The sequence below is a fragment of the Pinus tabuliformis genome, chromosome J (genome assembly GCF_031772625.1).
Source record: "Pinus tabuliformis cultivar Carrire ecotype Pingquan chromosome J, CPIR1, whole genome shotgun sequence".
Lineage (NCBI taxonomy): Eukaryota > Viridiplantae > Streptophyta > Pinopsida > Pinales > Pinaceae > Pinus > Pinus tabuliformis.
Genome location: NC_142295.1, coordinates 1,617,380,530 through 1,617,407,709, shown reverse-complemented (window position 1 = coordinate 1,617,407,709; position 27,180 = coordinate 1,617,380,530).

Genomic DNA, 27,180 nt, shown 5'->3' with positions numbered 1-27,180 from the left:
GCTCATAAGCTCAAGAATAATTATACTCTCATAAACTCAGGGCTGATGAAACGAATTGTAACTTCTTGCAAACAATTGTTACTGATGGTTGTAAAGGAAAAGAAACCTAATAAAACCAATGTATTTGAGGGCTATGATGCTAAACAACAAGCTGATTTAGAAAAAGTTGTTTCAGAATATGATATATTATTTCAAGAACCTAAAGGTCTGCCACCCAAAAAGGAAATAGTGCATGATATTAATTCGCAGCAAGATGCTCCATTGCCTAACATCGGAATGTACAGGTTGTCTGCTTTAGAGAATGCAGAAATCAAGAGGCAGGTATAGGAGCTACTCGAGAAAGGGTTCATCAGACCTAGCACATCACCATGTGGGTCTCCAATTGTTTTGGTGAAAAATAAAGATGGCTCGTGGAGAATGTGCATTGATTACCAAGCACTAAATAAGATAAAGATCAAAAATCATTATCCCCTTCCTCACATAGATGATTTATTAGATCAGTTGGAAGAAGCTGTTTATTTTTCCAAGTTAAACTTTCATAGTGGCTATCATCAGGTCAGGGTTGCAGAGCAAGATGCATGGAAGACTGCTTTCAAAACAAAGCAAGGATTATATGAGTGGTTGGTTATGCCTTTTGGCTTAACTAATGCTCCTGCCACTTTCATGAGAGTAATGAAAGATGTACTCAGACCTTTTCTTGATGATTTTGTTATTGTATATCTGGATGACATTCTTATATTTAGCAAAACATGGGAAGAACATTTAAAGCATGTTAAGCAGACACTAGATATTTTGAAAAGAGAAAAACTTTATGTTAAACTCTCAAAATGTGAATTTGCAAAACATCTTTGAATTATTTGGGACATATAGTAGGGGGTGGTGAATTGAAGATAGATCCCTCTAAGGTTGCAGTCATTGTAAACTAGCCTAAAACCAAATCTGCTACAGAAGTTAGAAGATTCTTAGGAGCAGCACAATATTGGAGAAAGTTTATTTCTAACTTTCCCTTAACTACAGCTCCTTTACATGCTTTAACAGGATTGAACAAGGTGTTTAAGTGGGGAGGAAAATAGCAGAAAACCTTTGACACCTTGAAAGAAAAGATTAGTACAACACTAGTACTAGCACTGTTCAATCTTCAAAGACCATTTGAGATTGAAACAAATGCTAGTGACTATGCCATAGGAGCAGTGTTGATGCAACATGGTAAACCCATATGTTATCATTCTGAGACATTCAATTCTGCAATAGTTAACTATCCCACATATGATAAAGAATTGTATGCATTAGTACAGAGTGTGAAAAAGTGGAAACATTACTTAATGGGCAAAGAGACAATTATACATACTGATCATCAACCACTTCAATATCTACACTCCCAAACTAAGTTGTAGCAATCAAGACACTGTAGATGGATGGGTTTTCTACAACAGTTTCATTTAGTCATCAGATATAAAAAGGGCATACACAATAAAGTTGCAAATATGTTATCTAGACCAATTATAAATGCATCTACTATACTTAAGCATAATTCAGTATTGCATGAGAGCTACATTGAACAATATGCTCAAGCTATAGATTTTAAAGATGTAATGCACTTTAAGTCAAGGCAAACGAGTAGAAGAATTGGATTATCATATTAAGGACCAACTCTTGTATCATTGTGGGAAGCTATGCATTCCACAAACTGAAAGAGTAAAGATAATTCGAGAAGCACACACTTCTCTAATATCATGTCACTTTGGGGTAAGTAAAACGGTTGCACAGTTGCAAAGATTTTGTTATTGGCCAAAAATGAATGAGACAGTTTCTATATATGTAAGAGGGTGTACCATGTGTGCTAAAAGCAAGCCCAGCAATAGAAAACTAGGCTTGTACACTCCACTACTAGTTCCTTCTCATCCTTGGGAAAGTGTTTCCATGGACTTTGTTGGAGGACTGCCTAAATCTAGGAAAGGTCATGACTATTTATATGTTGTTGTGGATAGGTTCAACAAAATGTGTATTTTAATACCTTGTAACAAACAGATTACAGCTAAACAAACTACAAAGTTGTTCTTTCAGCATGTATGGGTTCATTTTGGATTACCCACTTCCATAATATCTGATCGAGATACCCGATTTGTTGGGAAATTTTGGTCAAGTTTGTGGGAATTGATGGACACCAGGCTGAAGAAGAGCACAACTTTTCACCCGCAAACAGATGGCCAAACAGAAGTGGTCAACAGGACAGTGATCCAGTTGCTCAGAGGCTATTGCAGCAAGCATCCCAAACTTTGGGATGAACATTTATGTTATGTGCAGCATGCTTACAACCGAGCTAAACATTCTTCTACATAGAGATCTCCTTTCGAGACCTGTTTTGGTTTCACACCAAGGTCTCCCTTGGATTTTGTCTTTGGTAAAGACATAGCAGTTGATGAACATAGTGATGTGGACAAGGCAACCAAGTTCATTAAACAAATCCAAGAGATTCACCAGGCAGTACAGGAACAGCTGGAAAAGATCCAAGCCAAGTACAAGGCAAGGCATGACAAGCATCGGATGGAGCATAGTTTCCAAGTTGGTGATCAAGTCTGGCTGTATATCAACAAAGACAGAATGCAAGGTGAAGGAAAGAAGCTAAAGCCAATAAGGTATGGACCTTTCAAGATACTTGAGAAAATTGGTGAGAATGCTTTTTGCCTTGATCTACCAACTTACATGCACATCTACTCAGTTTTTAATGCAGACAGCTTGAGACTATTTGAACCTTCATTAATTGAAGATCCTGAAGAGCAGAGTCAATTGCCTTCTATTGATGATCTGTTACATGAATATCTTAATGAGTTGCAGGAAGATACAGTTCTGGACAGGAAGGTAAGAACTACACGCAGAGAGGATGTTGAGTACCTCATGATCGGAATCAAAGGTTCAATGCCAAGTAGCGCGAAATGGATAGAAATTGAGCAAGCGAGGAAGAAATACCCTCACTTGATTGATGCTTGAAAGAAAACCAACTTTTGGTGGTCCAAAAGATTTTTCAGTGGGAAGGCCATGATCCAAATTGGATCCTAAAAACTCTCTAAGTTTTCATGACTGTTTCAAATTATGCTAAAAGATTCAAGTCTTAGAAAAGTCGAAGCTATCAGAAGGAATCCTCATAACAATTGCAGTTGTGGCCAGAGCGGAGCAACGAGGACCCTTGGTTGAGTGTGCAGACCGTTGGCCCATGGTAAAGCGCAATGGCACAAAACTAGAAAAATCGAAGGCCAGATCAAGAAATAGAGGTGGATTCCCCCTCAGTGAAGGAAAGCCCCGAAGTGCTCGGACCCGAAATCGCTATAAAATTCAGAAAAGTAACTGTTTCAGTTTTGTAGCGCGAGATTCCCCAAAACTGGCAGGATATTGGAAGGCTTCAAGGTGATAAGTAGTTTTGGCTGAGTCCCACCTGATGCCACACATCAAGTGACACGCGTCCGGTGGAAGAGAAAGAAAACCACCCGCATCAGATGGGTAAACATTGTGCAACTTGTTCGCCCGATATGAAGGACGACTGTAGGATCGAGGGGTCCAGATCAACGGTGGAGATACGTCCCAATGACTGACCGGATTTGATAGGTCAAAAAGAAAGATGACAGGGGATTTGACAACCGACTTGTATGGTGAGTTGCCAAATGATTCGTGTTCACGGGCGATCTTGAAGCAAATAGATTTAATGGCCATTTGAATATGATTCAGGGAATCTGACACCCAGTTCGTTAGCAAATAGGTGGTCACCTCCTTGCGAAACGTTACCTAGTGATGATGATGCAAATCAGAGGAATTCAAATGGACAGAGGAAAGGAAACCAGAAGGTCGGGAAGTGGAAATGAACAGGCAAAGAACAGACTGCTTTAAAGCCACGAACTGACATAAGCAGAAAACAGGCACATACAGAGATGCAGAAAGCTAATAGCAGAGAATAGAGAGTAGAAGTCGAGCTGACCTGAAGGCAACATCGAGCCAGACAAAGCCAGAGAGAGTCAGAGAGTCTATGTACTCCATTGAAGGCTTGAGAGGTTCAAGAAAACTCCTCAACATAGGCCTGTCATACTACTGTGACCCTGAGAGGTCAAGTTTCAGTAAAGAGAGTCTGTGCACTCCATTCCTGTTGACCTCATTCTGTTTAGTGAGTCTCAAATTGAGCTCACTGTTGTAAAAACTCTGCCTGAAATCATAATAGAGAGGCCACCACTGAAAGGCTGGACTAGGAGACATAGCCCAGGAGCATTGGGTGAAGTCCTTATTAAATTTGTTTTGTTTACATATTTGACTATTATGTTTTCTCTGATTGCCTCAGTGTCTATGTATTCTAGCAATCCTATCGATCCGTTGCATAAGTACATGAGTCTGTAATACCTTTCATTCTTTGTCCTGGATAAATTCCAGATCACTATGAATGCCTGCTGGTAGAAAAGGCTCTACCTATGACAACTGAGTATACCAAAACTAATCTAAAAAGAGCCTCCCTATTTTTATCCTTAAAACCAAGTAATGACTGATGTACACAAAGTGACTTTCTTATGATAAAATGATAATCAAAAGAATGATAGTTAAGTAGATGTTGTTTTATTATTAATGAGCAGTGTTACTTACCTTATATTCTATGTAATTTTTATTTTCAAACCTAGCTTTATTTTGGAAGTTTTTAGAAATTTCAAAAAACTCTCAGAGATAACTGGTTCTTCCAAGTGAATCACCAATTGTTGTGTTATTCAAAAACCCCCCATTTATTAATAGTAGTAGTTAATATTACATTAATAAATAGGGACCCTTTAAAAAATCCTTCCAAAAATAAACTTAGCATTTGGGCATTTTTCTTATTTAATTTTGGAATAGAGCAAGATATCAATCAAACCCCTTTTTTCAAAAGAACTACTAAATGCTTGCCTTCCCATATATCGCATGATTAAGCATCATCGAAAACCTTGATAACCCACCAAATCTAGTAAAAAACGATTGAAAGAGGAGTCCTCACTTTATACCTTGAAACTATCATATTTTTTATATCAACTAGATCCTAAAGCTTTTCTCATCAAAACCGAGCCTCACATCACATATTGCTATTTACAAAGGGCCTGCCTTAAAAGCTTACCTCAAAACAAGTGAAATGTGAAACTGTGATGGCATCGTAACCTTTACCGCATCACATTTCGAGTATTTAAAAGAGCACCTCAAACTTACCAACAGTTGATATTGTGAAATGCGATCAAGACCCACACCCACTCCTTTGATATATTACGAACAAATGTTTAGGTCCACCGCTTATTAAAAAGGTCTTTACATAGAAAAACCTGACATGTAGCTATGTTTTGAGGCAATAAATGAGTGACTCGCATCTCAAATCTCGCAAAAACATGAGGGTAAGAAAAGAAAAAATACATAATGTGATATTGCGATCTGCAATATTGCTTCACAAATCACAAAATTGGCATTATCGCAATTCGATGGCTCGCCACCCTAGAAACTTTCTTCCTGAGTTATGATGCAGACATTTATGAGCATTAAATCTAAGAGATAACGAAGCATTAGTGGGAATTTAGTAAGAGTTAACTACATTTATGTATGAAGAGCCATTTAACATAATATGATATCTTCTCACTTGCATTCAATTAAAACTCCTTTCTTATCACCTTTCCAAATCTATCCGCATTATTCCATTTCACGTTCATTGTTATTCACTTTTAGGAAAAATCCACAGAGCAAATCTTTGGGAGCGATGGTGAAGAAAGGCAAGGCAGTCGTGTCTGAGAAATCAGAAATGACTCCTCTATTTATGGATACTACATGTAGCAGAGAGGGAGGAACCTCTACGTGGGAAGCCATGTATAATATATTGGAAGAAGAGAAACTAAGGATATTGGAAACGAAGGTCACAGTTGACGGTCGTGATTCCTCAGATGCATCCATGTTTGAGACAACATGCTCATTTTTACATCGCATAGTTTCACGTCCAAAGATAATCCCTTATAAAAACATGGTTGAACGGGTTATTGATGAAACCGAAATCTCAAACAAAGAATGTTGGCATTATGAGATAAGTGTTGTCCTTGATGGCAAACCTCACTGATGACAAATCATAGTACAGAAGGTCAGCAGCAAGGAATTGATGATCAAACTATAAGAAGAAGAGAAAGTTCATACACGCAGGTTCGTTAAGCCCAAGTCGCGTGTACACGCAGGTTGGCTTCATTAAAAGCGCGTGTATGTGGAAAACTCATTTTGGTCCATGGCGGTTAGTCCTTGGAAGTTGTGCCTATGGTTTTGGACCTTTGTGTCTCGACGGATGTGTTGATCCCTAGTTTTAAAGTTGATGGTATTGGATTTCTATGGTTGTGGCCCTTGGTATTGAACAAGGCCTAAGGCTATATAAGGAGAAGGAAATCATTAAGCAAGTGTATCTGAAATGTCTTGAATATCTGATGAAGCATCAGATCCAGTATGCAGGGTTATGGGTTGATGATGCATTGCTTGATCTGAGCTAAGGAGAGATCTCACCTGTTGATGGAGAACTAGATCTAAGGAGAGATCGGGTTCAAATGGTTTGAAATGAACTATCTTTATGATGCTTATTCTAGATCTACATACTGACGCATGTATTGTTCTATAAGTGTTATGAGTATGACTGATGTCTGGTACAGCTGCAAGTTATGAGAAATTATTTTTAGATCTATACGCGGGTTGGCTTTGATAAAAGCGCGTATACACGCGGGTTTGATTCATCGAAGTAGCGTATACATTGTAAATCTTAATATTTGAAGTTGCAGATGGATCTGATGGTTATTACAGAGTTCTGTGTCTGCTCTGTGTTCTGGTGACTGTTGTTAACAGGGTTTCAGTGATTCAGAGTTTGATGATTGTTTTGAGCTTCAATGATAGTTATGGGTCCAGTATGAAAATTGGATGAAAAGTGGCCTTACAGATTATGTGTTGTGCTTCAGTGTATCCAGTCTGAAAATTGATGAAACGTGGTACCTGGAGGCGAGAAGATTGTAGGCAAGCACCTACGTACTAGTATCTAAGCTAGTACAAAAGCTAAAGGAGATCTTTGGAGCATTGTAGCAGGTAGCAGCCTGCGTACTAGTAAATGGATCGGCTAGTACAAGAGCAAAGGGGGTTGTAGCTCCCGTACTGGTATAAGACTGCACCAGTACAAATATTGTAAAAGGATTTTCTTATTAAGAAGAAGATTGAGATGACTTGCAACAGGTGGTTTTCACCCACATTGGGTTTCCACCTTATATCTTTGTGTTCATGTGTGTGGCTCTTGTGTGATGTTCTGTTCTGTTATTCTGCACCTGTTTACTGTTAATATGCTTAATAATGATCTGATGCATTTACTGAAGATTAAGCTAACTAAATTATAAGATCTCTGGATATACGCGAGTTTCATTAGATACAGTAGCGTGTACACGCGGGTTCACTTAATTGAAGTAGCGTATATGTTTCTGAGTATGAAATTGAAAAGTTTGATTGATCTGATAATACTGATTCACCCCCCCTCTCAGTATTATTTCCAACAATTGGTATCAGAGCAGGTCCTTTGGTAGAAGCTTGATCGCTTGAAGGAGATCCGTGGAACAATGGGAAAGAAGCTTAAGAAGAAAACTCATAAGAAGAAGAAGACATCTCAGAAGATCTATGACAGTGGAAGAGTCGATTGGGGATTAGGTATAAGAAGTTCTTCAGATTCAGAATCAGATTCAGAATCATTATCAGGTATGAATGTGTTATCCTCTGATGTTCCTGCTATATTTCCTTGTGAAAGTGATGGAAGTGATAGTGAAACTACTGAACATGCTTTTATGGGTGAGCAAGAAAAGTGTCAAATAGAGGCAATGTTTAGAAGGTTTGCAGACAAAGTTAAAGATCAACAAGATCTATTGAACAAAAGGGAAGAAGAAGTTACCAAACTAAAGGCCCAACTAGAAGAAGGAAACAAGGTAAGAAAGCTTCTCAAGGACAAGGAAGACCAATGTCAAAAATTGCAACATGAAGTGACATCATTAAGAAAAGAAGTCAACGAAAGAAGCACAACCATCAAGAAACTCAAAGATAGATCCAGCTACTATGAAAATCTTGAAGCTACAATCCCCTCACTAAAAGGAGATCTTGAAGAATCAAAGAAGCAGAATACAGATCTACTCCAAGCTATTGCAAAACAAGAAAACGAAGTCACCAGCTTAAAATCTCAACTAGAATGTGCTTTCCGAGTTCGTGAAATGCAGCAGGATCTGAATGAAGAACAAGAAAAGGAGATTCTCAAATTAAGGCATCAGTTGGAAGAAGGAAGGAAAGATGGAGAAGACATGAAGAAGCAATGTCTAGAAAAGGAGGAACAACTTCAAGTTGAGGTAAATATCTTGAAAGGGAAATTAGAAGAAAAGGATAAACTTTTGAGATTTCAAGATAGTACTAAAGCCTTGGATGATATTCTTAGTAGTCAAAGGTCTCCTGCTATCAAGACTGGTCTTGGTTTTCATGAATCTGTTGAAGGTGAATCTAGTTCACAAGGTGAGGCAAGGAACTCTAAAGAGAAATCCAAAATGATCAACAAGGAGATGAAAGGTCAACCCCATCAACAATCAAGGAAAGAGACTCCTCAAAGAAAATCGTTTACTCCTCCTATGAATAATGTTGAATGTTATGTATGTCATAATCTTGGACATGTTGCAGCTAGATGTAGAAGAAGAAGAGTTCAAGACTATTATGCGGACAGGTCATCTCAATCAAGGTACTTTAATGGATATTGCTTTGCTTGCAATATGTATGGTCACAAAGCTGCTGATTGCTACAGGAGGAATATGAAACATGTAAGATGTTATGCATGTAACACGATTGGACATATAGCAAAGGAATGCAGGAACAAAGGATGGACATCACACCGAAAGGAGAAAACCTCATCACACTTGAAGATATGGAGGAAGAAGGAAGTACAGTCAGCACAATGTACTGAGACACAGCACAGCACAGACATATCAGACTCAGGGGGAGCTGAAAGTGTAAACCTTCAGTGTCCTGAATCTCATACGCAAGTTCCTTAAAGGGAAGTCGCGTATATACGCGAGTTCGACACTGCAAAGTCGCGTATATGTCAGTCTGAAGAAAAGCAGTGGGGACAGGCTCAGAAAAGGGATCTGATATGATTCAGTCCATTATTTGCTCTATTGGTTAATAGCTACAGTCTGTTGAGGATGTGTGGAAATGTTTTGTTACTTGTATGATGTCTAGAAGTGTTTTGATCCTACTTGAGGATGAAGATGTTTTGATGCTTACTGCTGATATATGCATGATCAGATCTAACAAATGGCACTGGTTGAGGGGGAGCATATGCCTTTAGTAATTCATTGTTGGCATTATGGTTAATAATCCTTGGTGATGATTCTTATATGGATAAATGATATATCTTGCTATGATAAGATGTTGTGAGTTGTCTATGATAAACTCTCATATGATTCTTGAAGTTACATAGAAGATGTTCAGATCAGATTTATGGTTGATTCTTTGATGATGCATGTATGGTGCTTACATGGTGATCTTCATAAGAACAAGGAGAAGTACAAAGCTTGAATACATATCTTCCTCACTTGATGATGAGTCACTTATATACTGCTGTTGTCATATGCATAAAGATCATACAGTTATGATGCAGGCACTCTTGTGGATAAGGATTGTTGCTGATACATGGATGACTACTCAAAGTTGCTTTATTGGAGACATGGTGATGAGTTCTTATCTATATGATGATAGGTTGATCCTTACATATGTTAATTGATGCAGATGTTCCCAAGTAATGATACTTGGATCATGTAGAGCTTGATGAAATGGCTATGGTGGTTTCACACATGATACAATGTGAATGACTCTGAATTCTGTTCAAAGGGATGAATTGATGCAGACATACCTTGTTATAGGTTGATGACCTATTCTCTACAGGACATTTACAGGTTGCTGATATGGAAATTTGTGTACGCGCGTTGTTTAAAGGATATCCGCGTGCATACGCCGTTTTACAAGGGGATAGTCGCGTATATGGTGTATGCGTGTTTCGTAAGGGATATCTGCGTATATACGCTTGTTTATGTGTATACAGACGCGTATATGGAGATTTGAAGGAAATCAGCAGGGAAAGATGTTGGTTGCAGAAAGTCTGATATAGGTCTGACAGAGATCATCTGGCACAGGTTCAGGGGGAGCAGATAATCTTCCAATGATGCATTGTTGGCATTATCTTAAAGCTTTTGGTTCTAGTTCACATTTGGTGTTGATTTCAGGAGGAACAAAGGCGAAAGGAGAACAGAAGGATCTCTTGGTTGCTGATCTGAACGGTGATTATCAGATGCTGCTAGTGACTTTCATAAGTCTTGGTCTAGTTATTTCGTCTCTATGTCATATATCTCTTTTGTGGTATCTCTTTCATGGTGTCAAGGTCATGTAACGGCCTATTTTGGTTTCCCCACTATGCCTGGGATGATTGATGCAATGTGATTGGTTTTCATATGTAAAATTTTGATGTATACCCACTTGGTTGGGTGGATGAGTCAATTTTTGTATATCCTCACTTAGTTGAGAGATGGATGTATGTATGAGTCCTAAGTGATAGGAAGGTCTTTTATGATGTATAGAGTCATGTTCTTCTTGAATAACATCTTTTGTAGACCTTACTTACAGTCAGGGAGAGCATGATCAGCACACTTCAGCAAGAACAGAGATTCAGCATGTACTCAGAGGGAGCATGGACAGATTGGTACACCTTGGCATATACAAAGGGGGAGACTATTCAGAAATTTCAGCAGGTACTCAGGGGGAGTATGGACAGTGGAATGATTCAGCAAAGGAAGAAAATATCTTGGTCCACCCTTTGCCCTTGATGTCAAAGGGGGAGAGTGATTTGGTGTTGTTGCCATCAAGTCCAAAGGGGGAGATTGTTGGCATTATGATGCATGTGTTGTACTTGATGGCAACCCTCTCATAGAAGAATATCTCACTTATGTATAACTGGGTGAATCTTCAGAAGAGATATCAGATGTCACTGATGGAGGACAGCTCAAAGGAATCAGATGATGAATCTTCAGAAGAGATATCAGATGTGACTGATGGAGGACAGCTCAAAGGAATCAGATGATAGTTCTAAGTGTGACAAGTTAGCTTTGCCATCAAGTCCAAAGGGGGAGATTGTTGGCATTATGAGATAAGTGTTGTCCTTGATGGCAAACCTCACTGATGACAAATCATAGTACAGAAGGTCAGCAGCAAGGAATTGATGATCAAACTATAAGAAGAAGAGAAAGTTCATACACGCAGGTTCGTTAAGCCCAAGTCGCGTGTACACGCAGGCTGGCTTCATTAAAAGCGCGTGTATGTGGAAAACTCATTTTGGTCCATGGCGGTTAGTCCTTGGAAGTTGTGCCTATGGTTTTGGACCTTTGTGTCTCGACGGACGTGTTGATCCCTAGTTTTAAAGTTGATGGTATTGGATTTCTATGGTTGTGGCCCTTGGTATTGAACAAGGCCTAAGGCTATATAAGGAGAAGGAAATCATTAAGAAAGTGTATCTGAAATGTCTTGAATATCTGATGAAGCATCAGATCCAGTATGCAGGGTTATGGGTTGATGATGCATTGCTTGATCTGAGCTAAGGAGAGATCTCACCTGTTGATGGAGAACTAGATCTAAGGAGAGATCGGGTTCAAATGGTTTGAAATGAACTATCTTTATGATGCTTATTCTAGATCTACATACTGACGCATGTATTGTTCTATAAGTGTTATGAGTATGACTGATGTCTGGTACAGCTGCAAGTTATGAGAAATTATTTTTAGATCTGTACGCGGGTTGGCTTTGATAAAAGCGCGTATACACACGGGTTTGATTCATCGAAGTAGCGTATACATTGTAAATCTTAATATTTGAAGTTGCAGATGGATCTGATGGTTATTACAGAGTTCTGTGTCTGCTCTGTGTTCTGGTGACTGTTGTTAACAGGGTTTCAGTGATTCAGAGTTTGATGATTGTTTTGAGCTTCAATGATAGTTATGGGTCCAGTATGAAAATTGGATGAAAAGTGGCCTTACAGATTATGTGTTGTGCTTCAGTGTATCCAGTCTGAAAATTGATGAAACGTGGTACCTGGAGGTGAGAAGATTGTAGGCAAGCACCTACGTACTAGTATCTAAGCTAGTACAAAAGCTAAAGGAGATCTTTGGAGCATTGTAGCAGGTAGCAGCCTGCGTACTAGTAAATGGATCGGCTAGTACAAGAGCAAAGGGGGTTGTAGCTCCCGTACTGGTATAAGACTGCACCAGTACAAATATTGTAAAAGGATTTTCTTATTAAGAAGAAGATTGAGATGACTTGCAGCAGGTGGTTTTCACCCACATTGGGTTTCCACCTTATATCTTTGTGTTCATGTGTGTGGCTCTTGTGTGATGTTCTGTTCTGTTATTCTGCACCTGTTTACTGTTAATATGCTTAATAATGATCTGATGCATTTACTGAAGATTAAGCTAACTAAATTATAAGATCTCTGGATATACGCGAGTTTCATTAGATACAGTAGCGTGTACACGCGGGTTCACTTAATTGAAGTAGCGTATATGTTTCTGAGTATGAAATTGAAAAGTTTGATTGATCTGATAATACTGATTCACCCCCCCCCTCTCAGTATTATTTCCAACAAAGAATTCAGGACCAGAAGCCAAGAGGTAATGGGATCTTTTACACTAGACAACCTGCGGCTTATGTACCACCTACCAGAGCCACAAGTGATCTAGAACAAATAGTTCGTCAAGAAGTTTGCCAAAGAGAATGAGGACCCAACAGATTGCACCCAGACCTGGTCAAATAATGGGGGCAAAATAAAAAAAGACAAGAATGGTATGTACTCTACTACTTCTATCTCTCCCCCTCATAGTTTTGCAGCAGCCATGCTATGTAGATTATTCGGAAAACCTGATAGCACTAAATTTTCCCTAGAATGGATGCCATTGATAGATGCAGCCATAAAATCAACTATAATGAATTGGGCACAAATTTTTTCTGATAATTTAGCAAGAACAATAATGGAGTATAGAAGGAAAAGAAGTGTCGCTTCAAGGGTTTACCCTCCATTTTTTGTGAGTGCCTATGTAATGGATGCAATTTGTTTTGGTTCGAAATTTCCTGTCATGGGATGGAAGTGGACTTTCCAAAATCTGCTTCTCATTCACATATACCATAAATACATGTGGGAATCTGAATTTTAACCACATTTTTCAAAATTTGTCATGGAGTCATGCTCCCTATCCACAAAAAGCTTTACAACCGAGATGCCCCCAGGTTTTCCAAGGAAACTGAGGTAGATATCCTCCCAGTGGCTAAATGGTTTGGGGAGGAAACATTCACATATATCAGGGTATTTGGCAGCATTGCCTCCCTCCATGTCCTCCCATACTTTGTTTCAGACAAATTGATGGCTAGAGAGATAGCCTATCAAATAGCTATTGAGGGTGGGATGAGAAAAGCATTAAAGGATTCAAATAAGACCATTTGGCCTACATTCCCTTTATAGTGTGGAGCATTTGCATTGTACGACCTAGGGCATACATTCAAAGAAGTAGAGATCATGTTATCTTTGTAATTACCTAAATTCCCAGGAAGGCAATATGACCCATTTGGCACTGTCAAAGACTTTACCACCATGGTAACAATGAAAATATTCAGTCATTAAGAAGATGCATTTAATGACATCTTTTTACATAAGAACACATTCACATAGGTGAAGCATATGGCACAATTACTTTTTGACTGTGAAGATCTTGAAGCCTTTCACGAGTACAGAGAAAGGAGGCTATTGAAGGTCCCATTGGACCAATTATTGATTGAACCAATAAGGGAGCCAAATCCTAGTGTAAGTCTAGAAGGAGATTCCAAAGAAAAATCTAATACTGATTCTGGAGCAAAATCCCAAGAGAAGTCTACCAGGGAGTCAAAGGAGTCAGAGAAACAATCACAAAATGGGAAAAGCAGAAGCAGGGAGTCAGAAAAAGATACAGCCCAATCTATAGAAAAGACAGTTGAGCAAACTTTAGCTAGCAAATAGGATAAAATCCATTCCACCTCCACCCAGCCAATAAAAACCCTGGTGATTGATTTTCACGTAGAATGGGAGAAATTTAATAAAAAGCTCCATACAGAAGAAAAAACGTCAGAGTTTCAAACTCCACAACAGAAAGCAACTCAAGAAATTACAGCAAAGGAGACTTTAAATACTCAAGAGGTAGAGCACATTCCTGTCACTCCTACCTCTGAAATTGTTTTGAGGATTGAGGAGATTCCTCCTTTAGATGTATTCTATAGCTGAAAACACAAAGCAGTTGTTAAAAGACAAAGGAAGAAAAGGAAATTGGATTCTACAGCTGTTACTACCCCTGATAATGAACCGATGGATGTTGTCTGGAAAGACTCACCCATCGACCCATCCGCCAACCTTACTAGAATGTCACAGTTTGTAGGTGCCTATGCTACAGCGACTATCAACAAATAAATAGAGGTGCAAATGTTGCTTAAGGAAAAAGAAAATAAAATTATGTCGCTTGAACAACAATTACAACAAGCAAAATCCAACTGGCAAGAAGAAACACAGTTAGCTAAGCTTCAAAAAGAGTTTGAGCAAATGCAAATAAAACATCAAGCCATCTTAGCAGACAAGGAAGTGAAAATAAAAGGAATAACTGATCTGCATAAATATGATCTAAAAATTGATCAGTTTATTACTGAAGTGCTTAGCCTTAACTCCCAGCTAATGCACCAAAAGGAACTATTATGCCAGAAGATTTTGCAATGGAATTCTTATTGTGAAACAAATGACAAATTGACAAGTCAAGTCTTTGAAATGAGACTTGAATATGATAAAATCTTGAAAAGTGTCTCTGAATCCATCACCTGGCAGAATTCAAAAGATGGAAGAAAGGTTGACTTACCTAAACTGGAGGAGTCACACAAATAAATCTTATTTGCAAATTGGGATTCTCAACTTAGAGAGTTAGAAAAGGCAACATCATACACGGCAACAACAACAAACAGTGTTATCGAGAATATTAATGAAAATTTACATAGCGCCAACCTAGCGGTAGAGTCCATTCCAGGTTTTCTTCCTAATGTAAAACAACTTGAACTACAGTGGAGGAAGGCAACAGAAGAAAAAGGATAAGTAATTAGGAAGATGCCCAGGTTAAAATGGGAAGCATATTGGCAACATTTAGTGAAACCTCACAGCCAAAGGATGAACCTGCGATGCCTAACCACTTCTATGGAGAAAATGGTGCCAGCACTTACTGATGCCATGTTCACTGGGCAGCTGAAAGCTGAAATCGGCCAACCAACATAGCTCGAGCTCATGACAGACATTTGCGATCTAAAAGATCAAATGAAAAACAGTTAGTCATCATGTTCATTTCTTTTTTTTTTATTTTGCATAATCTGAGGAAAGTCATTTAAACCTCCTCAAATATTTTTGTAATAATCTATTTTTAGTTTTATAGTTTAGTATTTAAACCCCTCTCATGCATTTAGAGAGGGGTCCAGAAATTTTATCAGAAACAATCTTCAAAACATGCACTTCTGTCCCTTTGAGGAAGTTCTAGTGAAATGAATGGAACATGATTTATCTTCATCTTATTTGGCATCTTCTACTGAAATTGCACTTTTCTAATCTTAGATGGTATTGGATTGATTGGAAGTAGATCAATATTGTTGAATCACATGAGCATGACTTTTTACAAATGGTACTTTTATCTCGTAATTTTGTTTTACTTATGTATTAAGCAATAATTTCTCTTCAAGTTGTTTATGTATGAAAGTTTGAATCTTGGTTATCATTTATTGCACTTTTGTATGGTGATGGCCTAAATTTTATGCTGAATACATGAATGATTTCTTATGTGATATATCTTTCACAATCATTTCAGCTAACTATTTATCAGAAACGATTATTGTTAAACGATTTCATTTCTAATTGAAATTGAACGATCTTTATTACCAATTGTTTTTGGACATTATTGTAGATTGCATACTTTAAATTTATTCCTGGGTATAGTCATAGCTAGATAGTTTCTATATTAGGATATATACATCTGATTATTAGCTTAGATTAGATTAATTTTAGCTTAAATAGTACTCCGGATATCACATATCACCCCATCAACACTATCAGAAATTAGACTGGGAAACTGGTCCCACTATCCCCAGTCGGAGCCACCACACCAAATGGAAAAAGAACTTCCAACCAAGCGACGAACCGGGTGGTTTTACCCTTGTTGTAAGAAATGATTTTCTAGGCTTCAACACAACCTTCTTCATTTGAGGAAGCAAACAGAGATGAAAATTGTGTGCAAGCCATGGATGAAGAAATTGAAGCTATTGAAAAGAATGATACATGGGATTTGGTTGATTTACCAAAACACAAAAATCTCAATGGTGTGAAGTCGGTGTACAAGACAAAGTTGAATGAGAAAGGTGAAATTGATAGATTTAAAGCACGACTTGTAGAAAAAGGATTCTCGTAGCAACTGGGAATAGACTTTGGAGAAACATTTGCTCCAGTAGCCAGATTGGATACCGTAAGAGCAGTTCTAGCCACAACAACTCAGAACAAGTGGAAAGTATATTAGATGGATGTGAAATCAGCCTTCCTGAATGGAATTCTAGAAGAATAAATTTACGTGCAATAGCCTCCAGGATATGAAGTTGAAAGTAATGAAGACAAAGTTTATAGGTTTAATAAAGTGCTCTATGGACTAAAGCAAGCACCTAGAGCTTGGTATAGCAGAATCGACAACTACATGATCAAGAATGGATTTTGCAGAAGAAACATTGAGCCTACCTTGTACACAAAGGTAAATGAGCATGGACAGATTTTGATTGTTTGCTTATATGTTGATGACATGATTTTTACAGGTGATTTTGAGATAGATGAATTTAAATAAGCCATGATGAAAGAATTTGAGATGACAAATCTTGGTCTCATGAAATATTTTCTTGGCATATAAGTTGAGAAATCTAAAAAGGAATTTTTATTTGTCAAAATAATTATGCCAAAGATTTTTTGAAAAGATTCAGGATGGAAATTGCAAACTTTTCCCTACACCAATTGCCACAGGTACAAAGTTAAGAAAGGATGATGAAGGATCAGATGTCAATCCAACTTTATTCAAAATATTGGTTGGTAGTCTCATCTATCTCATAGTGACAAGACATGATATCATGCAAGGAGTGAGTTTGATTTCCATATTTATGAAGACTCCAAAAGACACACATTAGAGTGTGGGAAAATTAATTCTGAGATACATAGCAGGAACTAGAGATTGTGGCATAATGTATGCAGGCACAAAAAAGAAAGATTTGATTGGGTACACAAACAGTGATTTTTCACACAGTTTGGATGATAGGAAGAGAACTTATGGTTATGTGTTCCACCTTGCTTTAGGTGTGATTTCATGGGCATCTAAGAAGCATCCCATTGTGACAATTTCGTTAGCAGAAGCAGAATATGTAGCAACAACATCAGCAACATGTCAGGAAGTCTAGTTAAGAAGAGTATTTGATGGACTCAAGCAGAAACAACAAGGATCAACAACAATATATTGTGACAACACCTCAGGGATTGCACTATCCAAGAATAGTTTGTTTCATGAAAAGAGCAAGCATATTGATACTAGATTATCACTTTAGAGAACTTGTGAGCAATGGAGAAGTTCACTTGAAGCCTTGTAAATCTAGTGATCAATTAGCTGATATATTTACCAAGTCATTAGCACAAGATGTGTTTGAGTTTCATAGAAGAAACTTGGGTGTTGTAAGCCTAGCTGAGACATAGACCAACAGGCCTGTTTGAGTTTTCATGAGTCATGTTTTAGTTTAGAATTCGTAATTAAGGGGGAGTGTTAAAATAAGCTAATTACTCCTACATGAGGAGTTGGCTAAACATAGAGAGTCACTTAATTGAGTGATTGAGTGATTGAGTATTTGAGTGTTGATTCAAGTCGAGTTAAGTGATAGACAACTTTTAGTGTGTGGTTGCATATGGTTGCATGTTAAGGTGAGTAGCTAGTTGGAAAAGGATAAATACCCTTCACCGAGTTCATTGTAAGCATCATGATTTGTGTGATCAATAGAAGAGCCACAGCTCATGTTTTATGTGTGAATTCATGCTTTGTCTCCTCCTCCTTTCCAACAATATAAACATCGTCTTCCAAGATCAACAGAAAGCCGCCCTTGAGCGCCTCAAGATTTGGTTGCAACTGCTGCATAAATCCCTTACAGAGGCTAATACCATACTCCATACCTACAGTCCATCACAACGACAAGGGCAAGGAAGGCATCTGGATTGTCTCATTGGCAACCGCGGGAGATCCACTGAACAACACAAAAAATGGAAGGTACCTTTTAATTTCCTCTTTCAAGGCCTTCAACAAGAATTTTCAATGTTTGTTACTTCTACTTCTCACCTGATTATCAAGAGGGATCCAATCTAATTTGAATTATTAGAGAGCACACAAGAGTCCATCGAAGGACAACCCCTCTCTAATGATGAAGCAGAAGAGTCAACACGACCGCTCCCCAAAGATGAAACAAAAGTTTCCGTAGATGAAGCACAAGAGTCAGGGCGACCTCCCTCTAGAGATGAAGCAGAAATCTCTATGGATGAAGCCTCTAGAGATAAAGTAGAAGAGTCTATAGATGAAGCAAAAATCTCTATAGATGAAGCTGAAGCAGTAAAACAAATCTCTAATGATGAAGCATGGATGTTGTTTAGAAAAATTTCTTTCAAAGACAACCCTACTCCTATGTATATAGAGGATTGTGCTAAAAATATTGCACAAGAGTGTAATGGATTTCTTTTCTATCAAAAGGATACGCAACAATTGTTGTAATCCTGATATGTATCTACGTTTCAGTTTTTGCATGGTCATGGGGTCCTCTTGGCTGGTTGGTTTCTAGTGATATTTTCCCTTTGGAGATTAGATCAGTTGGGTAGAGTATCAACGTTTCAGTAAACTTTATATTGACATTTGACATCGCTCAAGCATTCCTTCACATGCTTTGCCACATGAAGTTCAGATTGTTTCTATTCTTTGCAGGGTTTGTTTTAATTATGAGCATTTTCATTGACATGTTTCTTCCCGTAATGAAGAATATACCCATTGAAGAGATGTACTTGGTGTGGCAGCGACACTGGTTCTAGAAAAATTATGTAGAGCATGATGATAAAGCCCAATATATGGAGCTCGCCAAGGGTGATAGTAAATGAGATATAATATGTATATATACTTCCTAGTTCTTATAGTCTATTGTTCATATCTAGTGCTTCCAATTCTGTAATGTTTATTTCATTTATTGGTTTGTAATAGTATTCTGAATTAGAAGTTTGGTTTTCCTTATTTCATGGAACAAAAACGAATTATTTTGTAGCTTTGCTGGCATATTCCTCTTATTAAGGAGAAATTTTCTTCTTCCCGGGCAATTTTTGGTCAATTTACAATTATTTAATTGTCAGTTTTGTCTCTTGCATAGAGTCAACATTATCTTTGATTATATGAAAATCATTACGCCTGCGATTATCACAACTTTGAATCTCCCTTATCGAATATGAAAAATGGCTGAAATAATCATTCTAACCACCTCAAAATCTTTGGCTACTCTTTGGAGGGTTTTGCACTATGAATACAAATTTCATCATTTTTTCCTTCTCATAAATTGATAATTTTGTTAGTTTAATTTACTATATTTTTCTTGAGCATGAACCATATTAAATGATTATAAACATCAACTATATCTTAGTGCTTAATGATGTGATTAATCTGAAAAACAATCTCATTATTAACATAAAATAATTTAACATACAAATTTTAAATTTCATTATTTAATTATATTTCATAATAAAACAATCATCAACTAAATTTGCCTAAGAAAACTATAAATTTTATTATCTGAATTAAATTTAATTATCTCAGATATCAATTGCTAAGTAATGGTGTTTCAAAGGCAAGGAAATGAAGAGATTCCGAGTTATCTAAAACATTAATGATTCTAGATTGGATGATGCAAGATTATCGGATGATTTTTCTGATCAAATTTAGTTGATGTCAGGCCAAAGTAATGGTTAACTGAAAGTTCATTATACCACTTTCTTTGTGTGATATTTCAAGTTATCTTTATTAGGTTATATAATAAATATAATTAGATGTCTGTTAGCCTTAACCACTTTACTAGGTCATATAACTAGCAATTGCACCAAATGTTGCAAAGGAAACGTCGTAAGGGAGTGGAGTAGGAAAGAGCATCATTAACAATGAATGTGTGACATGCAAGAGTTTCCTTGACCTTCTCCAACACACACTGCAAGTACTTTCCTTGAGCTTCAATTCAGAGCTGCAAATGTTGTTGTACCTGTTTCAACCATGTTAAATTAAGAAAAAGAGAGCCAATATTGAACTTTTTACTTAGTATTTCTCTTTTCACCCCAAATTAAGAGAGCTATCTAGACAGAATCAATGGAAACACACCTTAATCTCAGCTTGCATATTAAGTTCAAAAACTATTTCTTTTCATTTGAACATAAACTTAAGGCTAGAATAGAAAGTGATTACATGAAGTAAGTATCCGAAATAAAATTCACAGTGAAACTTCTTGGAGCAGAAAGTATAACCAAAATATTAGCTTCCTTGCTAGTCATATTAACCCCGAAGTATCAAATACTCGTATGTTACTAGAAACAAGAATTGCAAAATGGGTATGACATGAGAAACCTTTTTGGTTTTTTAATATTTTTTAAAACTATTAATGTGAAAATAATAATTCCAAAGAAAGTATCCAATTTCATGCTCTTTGCTGCTTGACACAACACCTTTGTATATTTCCTCTACAATAGAAAGAAGAGATCCCATTAAGGTTTTAAGACTTCAATTTTTGAGAACATAAGTTCTTGAGAAGTAATTGAGAAGGCCCTAGATCTCCATTACCCTGTTCTTTTTGTTCCTTCTTCAATTCCTTTGACTCTTCCTCACCATCTTCAGCCTGCTTGCTAGTTTTTGTGTCCACTGAGAACTTTTGATCTGTAGTCCGATCCTCAGATTGTGAAGATTTTTTCTCATCATCTAAGTTGGATACTTCTTGACTAAACTTTTATTTCTTAGCTTCAATGTCATGTGTCTCCCAGTCCGCTGATTCAACTTTGTTTTCCTTCAGAATCTCAGACTCTCCAGTATTTGGCAATGTATCATCCAACCTGGAATCCATAACCTTCTCTCCTTTTTTAGACTGTCCATTTTCATTCAGATCTGCCACATCCTCCTTAGTCTGGCCACCCCTACTTTCACCGGCATCACCTTCAACCTTTCCTGATAGACCATCATTAATCTTTTTGTTTTCCCAATTCTTATCTTTATCATCTAATTTCTCAAATAATTTTACATCAACATCTTTATTCCCCACTGCAGTCAGCTTTTCATCATCTCTTTGATTGATATTCGTTTCTTCACCAGTTTTTCCTTCATCAGATTGCTCTCTTGGTACCTTTTCTAATTCATCTGCAGTACCTGAAAGAGATTACGCCTTTTGGTCAAATTCTGATGTCTTTTCAGCACTGCCATCCCCTTTGATGGCTTTTTCCGGTAGGTCTCCTTAGCTGTATTCAAAATCCTACGAATCATTGAACTTTATCTTTAATACTATATACCCACATAATATGGCAAGAAAAGGGGCTTACAAGTGTCAATATGGCAAGCATGGAGGCTCACAAGCATTTGAAATAAATCTAGAACTGAATTAGCATAGTGGATATCAGAAATCCAAATCCAATATATGCCATTAAAGAGAAAAGAAAATCATCCACTTGAAGTATATCTGAAAAAAATCTATTAGCAAAATGTATCTTCAGAAATATCCGGGTGCATTTTCTCCTACTTAATTGGGTTGGTATGTTCGTCTTCCATTTGAGCCTCAATATACAGAGTGAGATGGACCCATGGACTAAAGTTTAAACATTAAAATTCTATGATTTCCATTGCAAGAGAAATGCTTTCATTAAATAAATTCCACTCAATTGAAGTGTGAATGAACAATACAAATTTGTATTTCATCTCAAGATTATTGAAGAGAACAAATAATTGCTTACAACACATCACTGCCAATAATAGTAATTCTATACTTCAAATTCTCAGGACAGATGGGCTTAATGCCAAGCCTACCATGCCAGAAATGATACTAGCACATAATTTTGCAATGCTGTCTTTATGATAATAATGTTGAAGAAAATAATGACATGAAAAAAACCTAAAGGAGGACTACCAAAGGTGTCAGTTAATAACAACAATGTCACGCTCTAGATTCAAAGAAGGAATTTTGGGTGAATTTGCTACGGCTGCCATGGCACCTGACAAAACCAAATTGCTGGAATTCCATAGTTGGAGACTATATCACCTTATAAAACACCACAATTGTGTTAATTTGTCTAGCATTACTTAGTGAAGAAGAGCTCCTTAACATCCTAGCTGTCTGGCACATTTGTTTCCCACTATTCAATTGCTATGAGAAAGTTGCAATACCAGACTTCTTTATGGCAAATAAAACTTTTAAGCCATGGAATTGTAGAGAAATCTGTTTAATCTGGATGCAAATCTACACCAGAGACATCCCCAAGTGTGGAATTTTGCACTTAACATGTGAATCAAGAAAGATTATTACAACTTCTCTTGTTGCAATGGCATCACAACAGAAGCTTAATAGGATCACATTTCAGCTAACTGTCTCCCTGATGATGTCAAGAATAATAAGAAGAAATGACACACCCTGTAAAAATGAATCCCTTGGGCTGATAGTAAACTTCTAGCTGCTGCAGTAAGTAGGAGAAATCCAAAGCCAATTCCTTTCTATACAATCGATTAATATTTTTGATTCGAGGTGTGGATGGTTGCTTGCTCAATTTTCTCAACACATCGAGGCTAGTTTCAGAAGCCCCACGAGGAAGTGGTTGGCTTAGACTCTTTGATTCTCTTTCGACCACAGCTAGCAAATCTGGTTCAGAAGCTCTGCTTGTCTTCTTTGTAACAATCCATTCATAAGCATTTCCCAGTTGAAACAATCCAGATACCATAGCATTGAACTTGGTAACAAACATAGTATTTTCAAAAAGAAGATGAAAGGGAATGACCTTGGTGCTGGCAACACATTCAAAAATGACATCACAACAGGGATATAACATATGACCCAAATAGGTAGGTTCACTTTCTTGCCAATAGATATCTGCATCCAGAGACAGTAAAAGTCCATCAGACAAAACAGAAAATTGTGACAAATGAGATTGCTCTGACAAGCTTTAGTAAAACTCCTAGTAGCTTCACCCTTAGAGATTAGAAATTTTCTGCAGAGCATTTCTTGCTATTGCAGTTTCTGAATATGTTGCAGAATAACGTCATGCTAAACACAGAAAAAGTAGTTGAACGATATTTATCACAAACCTTGGAAGTAATTATATCTGGAAGGCAGAGTCGAAAAATATGCATATGACCAGAATTCCATCAGTTTTGCTGCCATATTTCCCAAGAGCCATATCAAACAAATGACATTGAATCAATTCTCCTGATGCTCCTTTAGATCAAGTGCAACTGCAATGAAATCTAAGACACATTAAGATCATGTTTGAAAGATTATAAGCTAGTGCAAACCTATCTAAGCCCAGGTATGATATGAACCTCGCAGTTGCATATCTTGAACTCCGGTTATTGACACGTCAACCCTCGAGTTTAGCAACATCAAGTTGCATATCAAACCATGGTTTAAATGGCTATGTGCTAGTATCCATATTCAATGTATACAATCCACCATATAGATTCAGTGCACTGCTACACGCAGAGATGAAATGTTGATGGATACCCAGGCTATAGACTACCGATCCATAACTAAAAGAGAAAACACATAAAAAATGTGTTGGACTAAATTGTTACCTGTGCCTAAGAATCGAAGGCGGCTGCAACCCTCTGAACATTCTGTCAACAACTAAAGGAAATAAGTAATAAATCTGCAACGAATGCCTAAGATACAAAATTCACAAAGAACTCTTGATCACTACCCAGCCAGGGAATTCAACCTGCAGTGGCATAGCCCGGCCAGAGAATTCAACCCGCAGTGGCAGAGCTCAAGTGAGACCAACGACGAGCCAAAAAAAAAGAAAAATGTTGTTGTGGTGAGGGTTTAATAACCTTTCTTTTCAACTACCTTCTTATGATCTAAGAGTTGATAATCTCCCAATCAGCCAACATATAATCTTCAGAAACTACTTTCTTCTTATCTAAAGGTTGATAATCTCCCAATAGGCTAACATAAAATTTAATAGAGAGCAGATTGGTGACGGGCAGCAGCTACGAGAGTTCTTCCCAAAGAGAAGCAGCTACGAGAGTTCTTCCCAGAGAGAAACTCCTTACGACGTAATTAGACTCCAGTTGTCCAATATAATTAGACTCTAGTTATTGGGTCATATACTTAGACTCTAGTTACCACTTCGTTTGCATGATCTTTCGTGTTATCTTTACTGGATTATATAATAAATATAATTAGACACCAGTTAGTCTTAAACACTTTACTTGCTCATATAATTATACTCCAGTTAGCCTATCCACAATATAATAATATAATAAGGGTATCTCCACCAGAAACAGTGGGAGGTGCATCCTATAAGTTACCCATTACCCTCATTGAAAGAAAATGACAAAATAATTAGTCTCCCATTAAAGCTCTTTATGTTCAAGAAAGACGGGTTCAGCCTGTAAGTTATGACATCATAGAAGTAATTTAATGTTTAAAATTCGAGGATATATATATCTAAATATATATAATTTAATATTTTTTTATGTTCAAAATTTACAGTTTTTAAATTATTGAATTAGTTTAATGATTAAAATATGTATTTTTTTTTAAATTAATAAGTAGATAAATGACATTTTTCACTTTAAATCATGTCAAGATCATTTTTAATTAATAGAATATCATTATAGTCCTAGCTTGGTCTCCCTATGTTTAGTGATTTAAAAGTTGGTCAATTAGTAGATGTAGGCATATTTATAAATAAAGCTCATTAGATAATAATAGATAGTTATTTAATGTAAAATTGAGTATTTTTATTAAATAATACCCACTAGGAAGTTGGTACTTATTAATAATGGGGTCACAAGTAATTAAGTTTTTGTTATCATAAATTTTTTTAAAGAGGTAATTAGTGGCTATGCAATTGTTTTCTAAGTATTATTATTAAGTTTTTGTTATCATAAATCTATTTAAAGAGGTAATTATGAGCTATGCAATTGTTTTGTAAGTATTGTTATATTTGGACCTTGGTTCAGCTAAAGGTGGCCCCACCTTAAGAGGAAATTGACCAATATTTCTAAGAGTCGGGAAACACTACAATAGGTATCAAAGCTCTTTCCTGAGTAGGAATACATCCGAAGTTTTAAAAAAAAGCTAGAGATAGGTTTTGATGTCTTTAAATAACAAAGAGAAATTTTATTTTCTAGGGAAGAATACACATAGAAATATAAGTCATGAGCACATGCTTGGAAACCATTGTAAACTTTGTCATGCCCCTTTGAGTATTACAACATCAAACAACACTTATATATGCAATTCTATTACATACCTTCCTAGGTTATATCAAAATCCCATTAGGCACACCTAAAACTAGTTTTACATAAAATTGTGACCATCATTGTCGATTTTTGTAGCCGACGCATGTAATTTATATAGGCCTTATGTCTAGGCATGCAGAAGTCACACACATTCTTCTTAGAACACTTGATCTAGGTTGAGAAAGTTGCTAATGTAACTTACTCTTAAGTCTAACTTAGGAAAAAGAACACATTAGTATGTTTCCTTATTGAGCTAATAGAAACTTAGGAAAAGTAAAGCAATTTACTTTAGTAAGCAAGTTTTTAATCTTAGTTGATGATCCCAAGTGAGACAAGATCTAATCTTGATCGTCAATCACTTTGAGATTAGGGTTAGGATTAGGGTTTTAGCTCAATGTAAAGTTATAAAATAAAGGATAGGGAAAAGGAAAAGACAATGCAACAACAAAAAAAGATTGAGAGAAGCATCTCAGTGAGTGGTGTGTTGGGTTCGACAGAGTGTACAAAGGGCAAAGATCTAGATCTACAAGAGATATTGAGCATCGGTCTAGGACAGGTTTATTGGATCTAATCCATTTTACTGTATTATGTATTTTCTCAGATGGGCCATTGTACTAGGACGAGAGCCCACGTAAGTTTGGATTTGTTAATGAAAAACTTGTTGAGCAAAAATCTATTTGTATCATTGTGATTGAGATTGTTATTTAAATTTTCTTCTACTAAATTTTGTTAGGAACCTACAATGTGCTTATTTAGTAAATTTTTGTGGTAGGAATTAAATGCAAGGAGTTGGGTTATGAAAACTAACAATTTTGTTGTTCTAGTAAATTGAGAACAACACTCAAGAAGATCACTCTCATGTATCGGTGAATCATGTAGGCTACCAAAGGATATCGTTTATCCTCCTTAATCTTGTGAAATATTTGGTAAAGTGTTATTGTTAGAAAGCCTTCAATATATTAGACAACTAGAATACTTAACACTCCTTTGTCCTTAGGACCTTGAAAATACCATCCTATATAATATGCAAATGGAATTTGTACATGCTTTATGATAAAAGGAATTTGGGAATTTTATCAACACAATAATACTAGGGAGGGAGTAATACTTCCATTAGCAAAATAAAATAAAAATGGTTTGGGTCTTGTTGAAACCATTGTGGAAGGCATATCTCAAAATATTCTTAATGTGTGTGGTGTTAATCATGTGAGCATACCTCTCAAATGACCCTTCTTTTGTGAACCCTATACTACAGTCATCATAATACATCTGAAAGGACTCTTCTCAAGCCATTGTTCATATTGAGATGAGTTTGGAATAACATCTTAATAGGATCTTAGGTGGTCCCATGGCCCATACTTGCAACATGTTAACCATGGAGGAATATCAAAGTATTAGCAACTTGATTTCAATATTGAAGCCAAGGTTTTTGAGTTGATATCATAATCAAATACCTCTTGTTAGAGTTTGCTTGACAAGGGGATAAGAACAAGTAGCTACTATA